Here is a 17,616-nt window from a genome sequence, read left to right on the forward strand (position 1 = left end):
ATATTTATATGTAAACTGAGCACAGTGGTGGGCTCCTAGTATGTGTGCAATAAATGTTAGCTATTATTATTATTAGCATTTCTCTCATCTGGGACAATTATGGTGAAACTAAAATTTAAACTGTGTTTTGAAAGATGGGGTAAATATATATATATATATATATTTTGAGACGGAGTCTCACTCTGTCGTACAGGCTAGAGTACAGTGGTGCCGTCTCGGCTCACTGCAATCTCCGCCTCCTGGGTTCAAGCAATTCTCCTGCCTCAGCCTCCTGAGTAGCTGGGATTACAGGTGAACACCACCACACTCAGCTAATTTTTGTATTTTTGGTAGAGACAGGGTTTCGCCATATTGACCAGGTTGGTCTCGAACTCCCAACTTCAAGTGATCTGCCCGCCTCGGCCTCCCAAAGTGCTGGGATTACAGGCGTGAGCCACTGTGGCTGGCCTAAATATTTTAAAAAATTAAAAATAATTTAAAAAGTAATATAAGTAATATATATTCATTACAGACAAATAAGGTTAAAAAAAGAGAAAGCCAAATAAGAAAAAATAAACACACGTAACTCTAGCAGATGGGTGGGACTTTGGTAGGCAGAGAGAGTGAGGGAGCCTTTTAGGCAATGGACCAGGATGGGGAGGTGGAAAAGTGGTGCTCACTCTGATGGGCAGAAGCAGAGGGTCTTTCTGGGGAGTGGTTAGAGATAAAGTTGGGTCAAATGATAGAGGGCCTGAATGCTGGCCTTTATCCAGCATTCAGGAGCCCCTGGCAATGTTTAGGCAAGAGTGACTACGTGAAAGAAATATTTTAGGGAGAGCAAATGCTTTTAAAGGATAGTCTTGTCTACAAAGACAACCCCTCTACAATACAAATTGGGCCTACACTACAGAAAGTTCCATTTGCTTATACCACCTTTCTCCCTTTAATTATTAAGACCTCAAAAGATACAAGCTGTGTTAGTCAGGGTTCTCTAGCGAGAAAAACCAATGGCATATCTATATCTAGATATATAAACATATGAGAGGGGATTTATTAGGGGAGTTGGCTCTCAGTCTTGATTATGGAGACTGAAAAATCCCACCACAGGCTGTCTACAAGCTGGAGAACCAGGGAAGCTGGTAGCGTGGCTTAGATCAAGTTGAAGGCTCTGCAACCGGGGAAGCCAATGGTGTAACCTTCAGTCCTAGGCCAAATGCCTGAGAAATTGGGGAGCTGCTGGTGCAAGTCTCGGAGTCCAAGTTCAAAGGCTATAGAGCCTGGAGTTCTGATGTGCAAGAACTTAAGAAGGGTGTCCCAGCTCCAGAAGAGAGAGAGTGAATTTGCCTTTTCTGTGCCATTTTGTTCTATCTGGGCTCTTGGGAGACTGGATGGTACCTGCCCACATTGGGTGAGGGCAGATCTTCATTAGTCCACTGATTCAGATGACAGTCTGGTTTGGAAACACTCTTTAATAAATTGAAGAAATAATGCTTTAACAGCTATGTGGATATCCCTTAATCCTGTCAAGTTGGCACCTAAAATTAACCATGGCACAACCTAATCTTGCAAATGCAGTGATTCTAATTTCCTATGTGCCTGGATGAATTTTCTTGAGGCCTGATTGTGGGCATAACTTTGCTTGGCCATAGGCTTGATGCATCTCCATAGAGATAGGTAGGACACTTTGTATGAAACCAAGGGAGTATGCATAATCCTAACCCTCCCTAAAGAACAATCTCTGTTTTCCTGTAAGAAGATATTTGAATTAATCAGAATTCCTTTTGTGGAATGCACAGTTTGCTTGTTTGGGATAAATATGCTGATAAGACATTTGGGATAAGAACAAGGGGCCCTGTGTTTTCATTTTGTCCTGGACCTCACACATTATGAAGCAAGTCCTGGGGATGCTTTTTCCTTACCTGATTTAAGACTTCTTCCCAAAGTCCTCAGCTTTACTGTTGGGTTGATGTCACCTCAGGCCAATTAACAATGTAAATAACCAATCCCATCAAGGGGAAACCCCACCCTTACCTACCGGGCAAGGCTGGATCTTATGGTACCAACAAAGGAATCTTACAAAAATTTGATATTAGACATATCCCCAAATCTCAGAACCCAAATCTGAATATTTTAAGAGTTCAAGAAGTCCTAGAGTCCATTTTGACCTAGGATCATTCTGTTACAATGCTATTTGTGTCCGTTTTTACTAACTTATCTTCAAGGTTAGAAGCACACCCAAGTGAGGGGTATTGGTCTGTTCTCACACTGCTATAAAGAACTGCCCGAGACTGGGTAATTTATGAAGGAAAAAGGTTTGACTCATAGTTCAGCCTGACTGGAGAGGACTCAGGAAACTTACAATCATGGTGGAAGGGAAAGCAAATGCATCCTTCTTCACATGGTGGCAGCAAGAAGTGCTGAGCAAAGGGGGAAAAACCCCTTGTAAAACCATCAGATCTCGTGAGAATGCATTGACTATCATGAGAACAGTATGAGGGCAACTGCCCCCATGATTAAATTACCTCCCACCCAGACCCTCCCATGACATGTGGGGATTATGGGAACTACAATTCAAGATGAGATTTGGGTGGGGACATAGCCAGACCATATCATGAGGGAAATATAGAAGTACTTGCTTATACAATCAGCCTTCCCACCATATCTGAGTCCACAGATTCAACCAACTGCAGATAGAAAATATTTGGAAAAAAATCCAAGAAAACAACAGTACAACAATAAAAATAAGACAAATAAAAGTCAGTATAACATCAACTTATATAGCATTTACATTGTAATAGGCATAATAAGTAATCTACAGATGATTTAAAGTATACAGGAGGATGTGCATAGGTTATGTTCAAATATGACACTACTTTACGGAAGGAACTCGAACATCTGCAGATTTTGGTATCCAAGGTAGGTCGTGGAACCAATCCTCCATGGATTCCAAGGGACTGTATACTAGAGTGATTCAGCATTTCTATTCGTTTAAATCCTAACTAGAGTAGTGCTGGGAGATACTTTACAGTTCTTCTAAGCCCAGTGGTTTTTAAGCTGAGCCCAGTTGTGTCCTAAAAATTCCATGGGGAGTATGTGAGGGGGCACTGCAGAGGACCAGCTGGAGGCTGTTGAGCTTGGGGGTTGGGGTCTCCCACCCTGACTTTCAAGAGAGTTGTGCTGACTTTTTCCCCTTTACATTTTGTACTCACACAAGGGTTCTGCTAAAAAGAAATATTGAAAACTACTGATCTGGTTCATCTCCTTCTACTACCATTTGATAAAAACTACTGAATCTTAGAGAGATTTAGTGGGTTGCCCTCAGGTAACCCAGATTATTAAATGGCAGAGCTAGACCTCAAATTTGACTTCTTGGCTTTCAGTGATATTTTGGTGTTTTTTAATTATAGTTGTGTCCAGACTGGTTAAATAATTTCGCAAGCATAGTGTTAGAAAAGGCAAAGGAACAGGTTTGCTTGGCTTATATTTCCAGAGGAAAACTTGAATTCATTCTCAGAAATGCCACCTCAAACTTCATCTGAATATCTCACAGATCCATACTGTTGGTTGCAGAGGACTGGGTGAGAGAGAGTGGAAGGTGCAAACTAATGGACCATCATTGCTAGAAAAACAAGTGTGTGTTCCTGAGTAGCCAGCCACAGAAGAAGAAATGTAAGTACCTAATACATTTATGAAAGTGTTCAACTTCATTGGTAGTCAAAGACATGTAAATAATAACAATCTATTGGATGATATGCTGATGATAGATATTAAAACATGAGGGTAGTTGACTAGGAGAGACTAAAACATACTCTTGGTGGGACTGTAAATTGATGCCACATTTTTGGAGGGTATCTTGGAATATGTTTCTAGATTTTAAATAGATCTATCCTTTGATCTAGCAGTCTAGGAATTTGTACTACAGCAAAACTCAAAAACAGCACAAATTTATTTGCACAAAGATATTCACTGAAATTGTAATAGTTTGGGACAGTGAGGGCAGAGGCCTCCTTTCTCCTGACTACGTGCTTCCATGTGGAGGGAACTCCACCAAGCTAACATTCCTGGCCTTTTACCCCATCCTCTCACGTTTAGTTCCCTTATCCCTCTCCCTTTGGTTGGATCCACCTGCCTTCAGAGGTAGTGGTTTCATTTGCTCTTGTTTGTAGGGTGAGCTCTGCCCTTGTGGTGAAGCCCGCAGTTTTGGAGTCTAAGTTAAATTGTGGTGGTGGTGGGCATCTTCTTAGCAATCTCATTTGGCTTTCACACCTAAACTATATTCTCCCAAATCACCTTAACCAGTAATGAAAGTGATACTTAATTTTTATGTGTCTGAATACCATGTCTTAATCTTTCAGATTGTTCTGAAATCCAGTAGGAAATGGAGGGTATTATTGATGACCCCTTCAAATTCAGTAATAGAGGACTTTTTTATTTTTTTATTTTTTATTTTAAAGATGAAATTTCGTTCTTGTTGCCCAGGCTGGAGTGCAATGGCACAATCTCGGCTCACCACAACCTCTGCCTCCTGGGTTCAAGTGATTCTCCTGCTTCAGTCTCCTGAGTAGCTGGGATTACAGGCATGCACCACTATGCCTGGCTAATTTTGTATTTTTAGTAGAGATGGGGGTTTCTCCATGTTGGTCAGGCTGGTCTCGAACTCCCAACCTCAAGTGATCTGCCTGCCTCAGCCTCCCAAAGTGTTGGGATTACAGGTGTGAGCCACCACGCCTGGCCAGAAAAATTCTAAATAACTGTAATGTCGATTAAATAAATTGTAGTATATCCATTCACTAGCTTCATGCTGCCATTACAAAAAATGAGGTAAACTTATATAAAGACATAGAAAAATGTCCACAATATAATGCCAACGATGGGGGTGGTGGGAAGGAAACCTTTGTAAGAGTTTACATAGCAAGAGCTCATGTCTGTTTTAAAAAGTTTGTATATGCCCTAGTACAATGTTTTGGAATATGCACACAGATCTGTTAACAGTGGTTATTTAGATGGACTGGTGTGATAGGAAACATTTTTTTCTGTAAACCATTCTGTTTTGCTAGATTTTTTTCTTACTATGAGCAAGAGCTACATTTGTAAAAATAATCAATTTATTTTTTTTAAAAGAAAAACTCATAATTGTTCTGTTACTGGTAAGGAGAGATAATCCAGTTATCAGACATTGCACTTAATTCAACAATTTTTCCTTCTCTGGCTAGATCAGTGAGGTCCTTGGAGGTGATCAATATTCATGGCCCCTAGGCTAGAAAATGATACTTGGCCATATTTACGCTGGGTATTATTTTTGAATTGGTATATAATCTCTTAGTTTAATTCACTGAATTCACAGGAGCCTTTTCTGGCTTTTTTGGTTTTTTTTTTGACATGGAGTTCTGCTCTTGTTGCCTAAGCTGGAGTGCAATGGGTTGATCTCAACTCTCAGCAATCTCTGCTTCTGGGGTTCAACTGATTCTCCTGCCTCAGCCTCCCAATTAGCTGAGATTAAAGGCATGCACCACCACACCCCGCTAATTTTGTATTTTCAGTAGAGACAGGGTTTCTCCATGTTGGTCAGGCTGGTCTCGAACTCACCACCTCAGGTGTTCTACCCTCCTCAGCCTCCCAAAGTGCTGGGATTACAGGTATGAGCCACCATGCCTGGTGGTCTTTTTTTTTTTTTTTTTTTTAAATAGATCATTGCTTCTGATAGTAAAAGCAATCTATGCTGTATTAGTTTGTTTTCACATTGCTATAAATATACTACCTGCGACTGGGTAATTTTAAAGAAAGAGGTTTCATTGACTCACAGTTCCACATGGCGGGGGAGGCCTCAGGAAACTTATAATCATGGTGGAAGGGGAAAGGGAAGCAAGCACCCTCTTCACAAGGCAGCAGGAGAGAGGAGCTTCCAAATACTTATAAAACCATCAGACCTTGTGGGAACTCACTATCACGAGTACAGCATGGGGGAAACCACCCCCATGATCCAATCACCTCCCTCCCTCCATGCATGGGGATTACAGGTCTCTCCCTCAACACGTGGGGATTACAATTCGAGATGAGATTTGGGTGGGGACACACAGCCAAACCATATCATATGCTGACTGTATACAATTTGAAAAATATATAAAAGTTCAAAAATGGGTAGGTAAATACCTTACAATCTCATCTAGGGGAATATATATAATATATAATCTACAATATGTAATATATTATATGATATATATTACATAACATATAATATATAATATATTATATCATATATAATATATATGATATAATATGTTATATAATTACATAATATAATTCTATATTATGTAATATATAATATAATATATACTGTATAAAATATAGTATATAATATATAATAAAACATATATAATATAGATAAAATATATAATATATATAATATATATAAAATATATAATTATATATAATATATAACTATATATTCTCTAGATTATCTAGAGAAATATATAATATATAAAATATATTTCTCTAGATTATATGTATACACACACACACACATACACACACACATTTCTCTAGAAGGGTTAGGGTTAGTACAGAGAGGCATTTCAGTTAGAATGCCTTTCCCTACAATATGGAAGTAAGTGTTTCCTGGGTTGATCAGGGTGATAGGCTGACATCTCTGTGACTCATTAGGGGTTTTTATGTTAGTTTCAAGATGACTGCCACAGTTCCAAGCTTTGGGTCTGTATTAGTTGAGTCTTAAACAGGAAGCAAGGGAACAGGTAGAAAAGGGACTTTTAAAAAATGTGCTTTTTAGGGAGTGGGAGGCAGGAGAGGAAAACTTCGCAAAATACTGAGAGCTTTACAAATACTTATACCCTGTGATTTAGTTAGTTCTACTGCTGGGAATCCTTCCAAGGGAGGCTTTCTCCTATGTCTCCTTGGCCAGAACTGGGTCTCATGCCCATTCTTGGACTAATCATTGCCACAATTTACATCTGAGATTGGGCCATTGCCACCTAAACAAATTATTGAAAAGATAAGAAGGTAAGTTATTAAAAGAGCAGTCCCTCCTTTTGTATTGGAAACAATCTTTCACCTAAAATATTTGAGCTTAAGTTGTTTTGCATTTTAGGTAATTTTCTTTGGGGAGATTCACACAAGTAGAATCATTAGATCAAAGGGTATAAATATTTTTATGGTACTTCATACTTATTACTGACAGGAATTTTAATATTTTTATTTTTACTGCATTGTAAATTTACATTTGAAACAAGACACAGCAAGATAATAGATTGCTCCCACAAACCAAACAAAAAGCAAACACCACTAAAAGGTCCCAAACCTGGATAGTCTCAAGGTTTTCTTTCAGTAATTACTGAATAAACTGAAATTGAACAAAATCGCAATTGCACTTTCTGCCACTGAGGACAAACTTTGAGGTGAACATCATCTCCCATTAAGGAATATGGAGGTGACTGACGGGGTTGAGCTATCTCCCAGTTTTTCTTCTCATTCTATGTCCTTTAGATTGTTTTATTGTTGGCCATTTCCATATGAATGTAGAAGCTATGGAAGGTAAAATGAAATTCAGTTAATTATTCTTTTGGTCATTGATTAAGCAGAAGATTGAAAGTGTAAGAAGGTAAAATTTAGTATAAAGGAGGAATTTTTAAATATCTCCGTTTTCATCTTTCCACTGCCAAATCATCTGTCTCAGATCATCTGTCTCAGATGATCCGGTCAACTGCAATCAGATTTTCCCTCCCATAAAAGCTTTAGTCACACTGGATTCTTTTAGGAGACAGACAGCAATATGGTTAAAGACCTAGGGGAGGCCGGGCGCGGTGGCTCACGCCTGTAATTCCAGCACTCTGGGAGGTCGAGGTGGGCGGATCACGAGGTCAGGAGACCCATACCATTCTGAGTAACACGGCGAAACCCCGTCTCTCCTCAAAATAAAAATAAAAATAAATTAGCCGGGCACAATGGCGGGCGCCTGTAGTCCCAGCCACTGGGGAGGCTGAGGCAGGAGAATGGCGTGAACCCGAAGGCGGCGCCTGCAGTGAGCCGAGATCGCGCCACTGCACTCCAGCCTGGGCGACAGAGCGAGACTCGTCTCAAAAACAAACAAACAAACAACAACAACAAAAAGACCTAGGAGAACTATTTTGAATGTTAGATAAAATTCAGATTCTAAAGAAAAGTAGAAGGATTTGTTGGCATGACTCTCAAATGGATTAAGGCTTTGCAAGTGGGTGTGCTAATTAAGTCCACTTCATTCTTTTATTTGTTCCTTTTCTTACCTACCTTGAAAAATTACAGCATCAATAGCACTTTAACAAAGACCTCTTCCTCATGGAATTGACAGGACCCATTGATGAATTTGAAGTTTCACCCCCTCGAGAATTAGTTGAGATTTCTCTCACATATTTTTCAAGTTTTATCTTAATCTTATATAAAAGATAATCTTTAGAAATTCTTTCCTTAGTAGACTGGCCTGTTTTCCCATTAAATACACTTGCTAATAAGCCTGCGGATTTTTCAACACAATGCCTGCAGCAACATCCATGATAAATCCGTTTCTGGCCTCGGCTTTCTGTAACCTTCTCCATCCCTCACAATGACACACACTTTCTCTCATTCATCTTTTATTACAATTCAATATTGTGCTTGAATATCATTAGCTTGGATGCAACATTCTCCCCCTCCCCTTTTTTTCTTTAAAGGACAAACTACCGTTGTTGTGCACATTTCATCTGAAAATTGACTTTGGTGTTATAGGTTCTAATATATTTACACAACAGGTACAGAAAGGTATTGGAAAAGAGAAGAATTTTTTTAACATCGTAAACCTCTAGCAAAAATATGTGTGTAATAGAATCTGGTACTGTGGTATTACACACATTACAACTGTCACTGTGACTTAAAGCCTTAGTTTAGCTGAAAGAAAATCTATAACCCCAGAAATGCAACAACGTCTGAGTCACAGTTCAGGGTAATAAATGTTTTTCAGAGAATACTGTAATCCATATTTCCAAAGCTGATGCAACAAAGGAATTTCTACTAGAAATCTTTCAATTTCATGGGTGGAGGCTCCAATGCAGAAACAAACAGAGAAAGAGAAAAAAACTGTTTAGAAAAAAATGATACACTTGAGTGACATGATAAACTGCCCGGATGTTCAGAAACCTTAGCGAGCTGGCCAGGGAATTCGGTTGCAGTGTACTCTCCTCCGATAAAAGGCAAGAGAGGGCAAACTTGTAGCTAACTTTATTTGAATAACTTTAAGGATGGATTTATTTTTATTTTTTATTTATTTTTTATTTTCTAAGGCATGTTCCCTTGAGGAGAGAGTTGTTTTATGACTGGAACAAGAAACTGGGAAGAGGAATCCCAGACTTGGATCCTGGAGGGCTTTCCTCAGCTGGGGAAATGAGGGCACATCAAGGCCTTACTCTTTGATTGCCTCTGTATTGGCCTGGGCAAGGATTGCTGGTCTGAGGAACATTCTCAAGTGCCTGCAGCTGCCAGTTGTGTTCTCCTGGCTTAGTTGTGGGTGGGCGCAGGTAGAGAGGACTAGGAGAGCAGATGTGATGGCAAACAGCGGGTCTGATGGGAACACTGAAAAGATGGCTGGTTTCATTTGGCAGGCCTTGTTCTCATGCTTGTTTCTGACTGACTAGAACGGTCATTTTTGAAATGAGAGCAGGAACTAGAATACTTTTTAGACCATCTGAGGGAGCACGGGTAGGGTCTCTATCTGCTCGAATTTTGGAATTTGCTGTCACAAAACAGGCCTGGCACTTTGCCACTTCTGTGTCGTGCTATTACCTTCCTTTCTACGTCTGTTAAACTCCTACTCATTCCTCAAGACTCATTCAAATGTCCCTGTAGAAACTCTTTTCTCTCATCACCAAAAGAAGTTTATTTGTATTCCTTTTTATTCCTTTTATATCATTATGACATTCTAAAGTTAGTTGCTCACATGGCAGCAGATTGATTTTCTGAAGATCAATTCCCCAAAGCCATTTAGCCAAATTAAATTCACCAAAAGTTGATTGAGGAAACTGATATGCCTAAAACAATTTTTTTTTAACACATCTGTGATTTATTCATCATACATTTCTTGAAGGCAGAAACCTTGTCTTATTCATGCTTAGTGCTCCTTCACAACTTATAGCATGTTGCTTGGGGTGTTGAAGGGGTTAGTGGATACTTATTGCTTATTGAATTTAATTGAATATAATTATAATCAAGATGAAATAGCTTCATATTATTTTTTCTTCCATTTATATTGACTTTTGCTATCTTGGTAATAAGGTGCAGACCACACCTAGCTGGAGTATATAGATCTTGAGAAGTTTTTCTGCCAAGTCTGTCTTGCAGACATAGACTTTGCAGAGATTTGTGTGAGAAATTCAGCCTTTTTTTTGATTTAGAACTTCTTGGCTCCTCAATAGCTTGTGTTATGTTTGCTTTACTATCACTTCTTAAAAAAATTCAACTTTGCCTACACTTATTTTTCTGTCCCTTTCATTTAGTCTCATTGTTGCTTTGCTGCAAAGTTGATTTGTCACCATTGATTATTACTGTAGACTGAATAGTTGTGTCTCCCCAAAATTTATATGTTGAAACCTAATCCCCAGTGTGATAGTATTTGTTGGTGGGAACTTTGGATGGTGATTAGGTTGTGAGAATGGAGCCTTCATGAATGGGATTAGTGCTCTTATAAAAGATCCCAGAAGAGCTCCCTTGGCCTTTCTGCCACTGAGGATACAAGAAGGTGGCTCTCTCCAAACCAGGAGCAGTGCCCTCACCAGACACTGGATTTGTGTTAGTGCCTTGATTTTGAACTTCCCATCCCTCAGAATTCTGAGAAATAAATTTCTGTTGTTTATAAGCCTCCCAGTCTATGGTATTCTGTTATAGCAGTCTGAATGGACTAAGACAGAAATTGATACCAAGAAATTGGGTGCTGTGGTAATAAATTCCTAAAAACATGGAAGTAATTTTGAAACTGGATGATGGGTAGGCGCTGGAAGAGTTTTGAAGTGCATGCAAGAAATAGGGATGTGAAGAGTGATTCTGGTGAGGGCTCAGAAAGAAATGAGGAGAACTGGAGAGAAAGCCTCAAACTTAGAGAATACCTAAGTAATGACAAACAGAATGTTGATAGGAATTTGGACAGTAAAGGCCATTCTGATGAGGTCTCAGATGGAAATGAAGAACATATTACTAGAAATGGGAGGAGAGATGATCCTTATTATAAAGTGGCAAAGAGCTTGGCAGAATTGTGTTCATGTTCTAGTGTTTTGTGTAAGGTAAAATTTGTAAGCAATGAAATTGGATATTTGGCTGAGGAAATCTCTAAGCAAGGCATTGAAGAAGCAGACTGGTTCCTCTTGACATCTTAATTTTTTTTTTTTTTTTTCCTGAGACAAGGTCTCTCTACAATGCCCAGGCTGGAGTGCAGTGGCTAGTCAAAGGCATGTTCATAGCATACTATAGCCTTGATCTCCTGGGCTCAAGCAATTCTCCCATCTTGCCTTCCCAAATAGATGGGATTGCAAACATGCACCACTACGCCTGGCTGACTTCTTACAGTAAAATGTGAGAAGAGAGAAATGACTTTAAAGATGGAATTAAGCAAAAAGAAACTAGAACTTAAGATTTGGAGAATTCTCATCCTATTCATATGGAAAGAATGCAGACCTATTTGGGAGAGAACACTAATGGTGTGGACAAATGACCTTTTGGTAAGGAGATTAGTTGGCCATCTCAACAAAAGCCAGGAGCTATTGTTCAAGACAATGGAAGAGTGACCTTGAAAAGATCATCAGGGTTGCCACTCCTGTCACAGGCCTAGAGTACAAAAGCTTGGGAAGCAGAGTGGTTTCAAAGGGAGAGGCCACCTCTCTGGTTCGGGAGTACCCTGGGCTAGGGTACTCCTATGAAATGCCTCTTGGAAAGGGTCCCCTCAGAGAGCTGGGGCACAGACCATGCCAAGCAGAGGCATGCAGGCATGGCTGCCACCACCTAGACTTCAAAGGACAAGACCAGCTGGGACTACCATGGGCCCAAAACCCCAGCCTGGGAGTGCTGCTATGGGGGCCTTTCTGCTAAGCCATGAGGGTGACATTGTCACCTCCATGAGCCTGAAAGGCAGAACATTGAGCTAAGGAGGATTATTGTTGAGCCTTAAGGTTTAATGTTGTTTGCCTGTTTAAGTTTTGGACTTAATTGGGATCTGTCATCCCTTTCTTTCCTATTTCTCCTTCTTGGAATGGAAATGTCTATCTCATGCCTATCTCCTGATTGTATTTTGGAAGCATATAACTTGTTTGTTTTCACAGGTTCACAACTAGAGGGAAATTTTGCCTCAGGATACATTGTATCATGAGTCTCATCCGTATCTGATTTAGTTGACTTTGAACTTTAGAGTTGATGCTGGAATAGGGAAAGACTTTTGGGGCTTTGAGATGGAATGAAAATATTTTACATGTGAGAAGGACATGAATTTTGGGGAGCCAGGGGTGGAATGCTATAAGCTGAATGTTATGTTGCCCCCTCGAATTCATATGTTGAAACCTAAACCCCAGTGTGACAATATTTGGAGGTGGGGCCTTTGAGAGATGATTAGGTAGGGTCAGCCAGACCTATGATCCAACTCTGGTGCCACCATTTACTAGCTGTGTGCCCTTGGGCAAGTTACTCAACCTCTCTGAATCTCATTTTCCTCATTTGTAAAATGGGAATCATAAAAGTCACACATGTGCACACACACACGACAGACACACATATCACTCAATTTAATTGTAGATATATTGAAACACCACACAGATATTGGAACTGGGAGGCAAGCAGATATAAAGTGTGAAAAACTGGATTTTCTGTGTGGTATAAACCCGTGTCCACATTGCTGAAAATCTGAGTGTCTTAGCAGCCCTCATTCTATCTCCAACCCTTGTCTGGCCCTCACTCCATTTCAGACCCTCATAATACCAAGGCTGAGGATTTTGGAAAATTTTGTTCCACATGTTTTCCTGTTATTCTGGCTTTTGGGGTTTATGTGAATCAGCCGCTTAACTGTGTGTGGAGGAGCAGACACTTCTGATCAGGGTATGGAGAACCTTGGTGAAGAAGCAAAGACAAGTACATTATCTAACAGGCGTAATGCAAACACTGCTCTCTGGGTGCTGGGGTTGCTCCTGTGAGCTGGGAATTGTTCTAAGGAAGGCAGGAGAAACACAGCTCTAGTCAAATACCCCTGAGCCACCTGGCTACCCTGGAGTCACTTTCCTAGTACCCCTGGCCACATTATACCTCCAGGAAAAGTTTTATTGCTTCTCTCACTTCTCAAGCATCCCCATGGTCTTTCTTATTGGTTAAGAGTTAAACAAAGATGATTTTATTTCTTCCATTGGCTTAATGGTTTGCTTTTCCAGCCTCTCAAAGGCTATTATTTTTTGGGCCAGTGTTGCCTAGAAAGGCTCTTGTGGTGAGCTCTGAGTTCCTATAGAAAGATGGATGGGCGAGAAGAAAACAGTCTAATCTGGAATGTATTCCTTGGCTGTTGTGCTTAAGTTGTTGTGGCTGCTGCTTGTCAAAATTGAGCTTGCTCCCTTCGCTCCCATCTGCTGAAGCTAAGCAACAGGGAAAATACAGGAGTCAGAGCCAAGCACCTTCTTGCTGGTGCCCGTGAGGTTTTCTTCACATAAATCGAATGACTAATTCTATCATTGTGGAGTATTTCCTCTTCATTTCCAGCTAGGGAGGAAGCTCTAAGCCCCCTCCACATTCCCAGGACTTCTGTGTTGTGGTAGCCCAGAGGTAAGGTGGTGACCCTATAGTGGGCATGTGCTGTTTTATCTGCCTAGACTTTTTTCTTTCTCCTGGGAATATACTCCCGCTTCTAATTTCTAGGGGTATGGTTGGTTTTTGTTACACTGAGACAATTGTGAGGACAAATGAATAATTATGTTGATTTCAATGAGAAATTGAATTTTTGACGTTAAAAAGGGAGGTAAAGATATACATTCTAATATATTAAAATAAAAAGCCTGGCCAGGCGCAATGGCTTACGCCTGTAATCCCAGCACTTTGGGAGGCTGAGGCAGGCGGATCACCTGAGGTCAGGAGTTCGAGACCAGCCTCAACATGGAGAAACCCCGTCTCTACCAAAAATACAAAATTAGCCGGGCGTGGTGGAGCATGCCTGTAATCCCACCTACTTGGGAGGCTGAGGCAGGAAAATTGCTTGAACCTGGGAGGCGGAGGTTGCAGTGAGCCGACATCACGCCATTGCACTCCAGCCTGGGCAACGAGAGTGAAACTCCATCTCAAAAAAAAAAATAAATAAAAAATAAAAAAGCCCATGGTCTTTAATTTGAATTGGAAGTATCAGTAGGAATGCACAATGGGTTTTATATATATGTTTGCATTTGCCAGTTCTATCCATGGAAAAGACATGAAAACAATGACCAACCAAGTAATGGCATTGACCATCTCTACAGCACGTACTGTTGTCTCTAAATACCGTTTCCCACTAAAGGAACTGGAGGGTTTCTTGGAGAAATGGCGGATTCCAGGTCTGAGGCAGGAAATATACAGGATGAATCTGGAACATCTTGTCATATTAAGCATGAAGGACATTATAAAAAATTGTTAGGGACATGTCAAAAGAACTCATGAACTACCTTAAAGAGGTTCCACCTGGCCAATGATGGGACAAATTGAGCATCAAAAAGGATAGTAATTACAATGGATTTAAATATAAAAAGTATCTTTAAATCCATGAGCATGAATACTACTTGAAGAAAATCCCTATATAGTCATCTTTAAAGAATGCTCTGGAACAAATTCATTATTCGAAATCAGGCAAATAAAGAGAAAGAACCAAACACTTATGCAACAATTCCCTTATGAGCTGTCCCTTCAGGGGAAGTTTCTCTTTATACAGTTATTGCTGCCATACATGAATAAAGAATAATAAAATTGGAATATTACCTTTTGCAGCCTCTAATGGATTAATGAATTTTGGTAATGATCATAACTGGCTGCTAATATTACAAAAAGAGAGCCAACCAAATATATCACCACCTACAAAGTGTTCTTGATTAAAAAAAATTAAATGTGAATCTGATCAAGCCTAGATCTAGCTGCCAACTCACAGGGAATACAGGGGAAAAAGGAACATGTTAAACGATACCATGGGAATACAATCAGCAAAATCCAGACTGTGAGAAACACTATGGGGCAAGCTGGTTTCTTCCACAAACACATCACAAGGCATAACAGATGAAGGGGAATTTATAAACTAAAAGCGACTTGAATGACCCTTACTAGGATCTTCGTTCAAACACACCTAAAAATTTTTATGAGACAGTTGGAGAAGGTCAAACATTGACTGGATATTAGATGATATGAAGGAATTACTGTTAATTTTTTAGGTGTGATAACAATGTTATAGTTGTTTAAAAAAAGAATTTTTTAAAATTTACGGATTAAAAGATACAGTGTCAAAGATTTGCTTCAAAATAATTACAGGGAAGTAGTTAGAATAAAACAAGATTCACCATGAGCCCATAATTGTGGAAGCAGGATGATAGATGCTTGGGGTTAATTATACCACCCTTTCAATTTCTGAATATATGTTTGAAATTTTCTATAATAAGTAGGAAAAAACCTTACATTTGCTGAGCTCCTTTTATAGGCTGTACTGTGTTGTAAACACTTCTAACTTTAATCCTCTGAAGGGGTCCAGAATATGTCATTGTGGCATAAGGCTTATTTTGAGTTGAAGTTATTTGAGAATCAACAGATACAGGAAGAGACTTTCTTTGCACTCCTCCTATATACCTGAAAAAGCAGAGCCTTCCAAAAGAATTCAACTGTTATGAATTCCCCCCTCTGCTTGTAAAAAAAAAAAGTGGTGTGTTTGTGGAAGTAACTGTTCTTTGAATTCTTGCAAATTCATCCAAGCTGGAGTGCAGTGGCGTGATCATGGCTCACTGCAGCCTTGACTTCCCTGAGCTCAAGTGATCCTCCTACCTCAACCTCCCAAGTGGCTGAGACTACAGGTATATGCCACCATGCCGGGCATTCATTCATTCATTCATTCATTCAGTGGAGTTGGGGTCTCACTATGTTGCGCAGACTGGTCTTCAACTCCTGGGCTCAAGCAATCCTCCCACCTCAGCCTCCCAAAGTGCTAGAATTACAGGTGTGAACCACCGTGTCCAGCCTGAATTCCCTTTGAAGGGAGGTTTCCTGTAGTAGGAGGAAAAAATGCCTCCTGTCACTGGAGATGAAAAGTCAGTGCTGGGATGAGAAATTGCATAAACAGACTTTACTAAAATGAACCTTACCTTCTATTAGTTTCCCCCGTGTATTTCTCAGTCATTTCCCATCATTTATTGTCCCTTAAAATCTTAACTAACTCCTCTTTCTTTGTTACAGGGCATATAAGCCCCAAGCTTTAATCACTTCTTTGAGTCACAATTTTCTGTGACTCGAAGAATCTGCCATTTCCCAAATACTATGCAAATAAAAATTTGTATTTTTCTTTAGCTATTTTATCTTTTGTTAGTTTAATTCACAGGCTCCCAAACACTAAATCTAAGAGCCCAATCTATGACCCTACAGGAAAAATAAATGCACGGATCTCACACTCGTCTCATGCTATAGTTTCTTGCCAGTACCTTCTACTGACTCAACTCAACCAGAAGCCAAAGGGCAAGGGTACTCATGGATGGAAGCTATATAAATCAGCCTCCTCTGGCACAGGTCAAGGTGGTGAAGGATGGAGAATGGACTTGGAAGGGCTAATGAAGAATAGTCAGCACAACCAGATTTTAGTGAGCTGTGAAATGCCTGTCACATTCACTAACTTTCCCAAGGTTCCAAAGCTAGGAAGTGGGGATCTGGCATTGGATCCTGGCACCTTGCTCCAGAATCATTGTTTGGTATACTATGTTATGCTACCTCTCTGTGAGTCCTAGGTTTTCCTTGGACTATTGAAAGCAAAACTTGCTTACTTTTCTGCTAGACTTCAATGGGATAAGATGTGAACCTGAAATTGGTGGGGGTACCAGATGGAGACAGAGGCCAATGTGAGGTCAAAAACATGCATGTTGTTTTTATGGTGTGGTCACAGGAGCCAATAATTATGCTTGCATGGGATTTTACCACTTTTAACTCTAACTGGAAGGAAATATTTGCTCCTTCTTAGAATTCCTGGTGGCCAGCTACAGCTCATTCCTGGAGGTAAATTTGGGGGTTTTGACCCTATTCTGCCCATGTGGATTAAAAAGTGGGAGTCAGATTCTCTGCACCAAGACCATCCCTCTTGACTTGTTTTCCCTACCTGTACCTGAATATCTCAAAAATTAAGTATTATATAGATACTTAATTTCTTCTTATAATTGAGAATGTCTTTGTTAAACAGTTTAAGATTTATTCATATTTTTAGCCTAGAAAAAAGCTGCATAGGTAGGGTGCAAGATTATTCTAAACCTTCTTAGCAGATAAATGTCAAATTAAGAAAGTGAATTTAATTGCGTTGTCTAACTTCTAGATAAGTTTGTTCCCCAGTCTGGATGACGATTATTTTTGCACTAGAGGTCACCAAGGGCCTCCTAAGCATTTTCAGTTCTACTACTTTTGTCC

At 39.9% G+C, this 17,616-nt stretch overlaps 1 long non-coding RNA gene across 1 annotated transcript in view; it reads left to right on the forward strand.

Annotated features, from left to right (window-relative positions):
• The window catches only part of LOC110743759, a 226,486-nt gene that overhangs the window by 27,853 nt on the left and 181,017 nt on the right, over positions 1–17,616 (forward strand). Inside the window, exon 3 of the long non-coding RNA XR_002523294.2 lies at positions 3,550–3,648. This is a non-coding gene — a long non-coding RNA (uncharacterized LOC110743759). The remainder of the gene's footprint in view (positions 1–3,549; positions 3,649–17,616) is intronic.

This window comes from Papio anubis, chromosome 7, assembly GCF_008728515.1.
Source record: "Papio anubis isolate 15944 chromosome 7, Panubis1.0, whole genome shotgun sequence".
Classification (NCBI taxonomy): domain Eukaryota; kingdom Metazoa; phylum Chordata; class Mammalia; order Primates; family Cercopithecidae; genus Papio; species Papio anubis.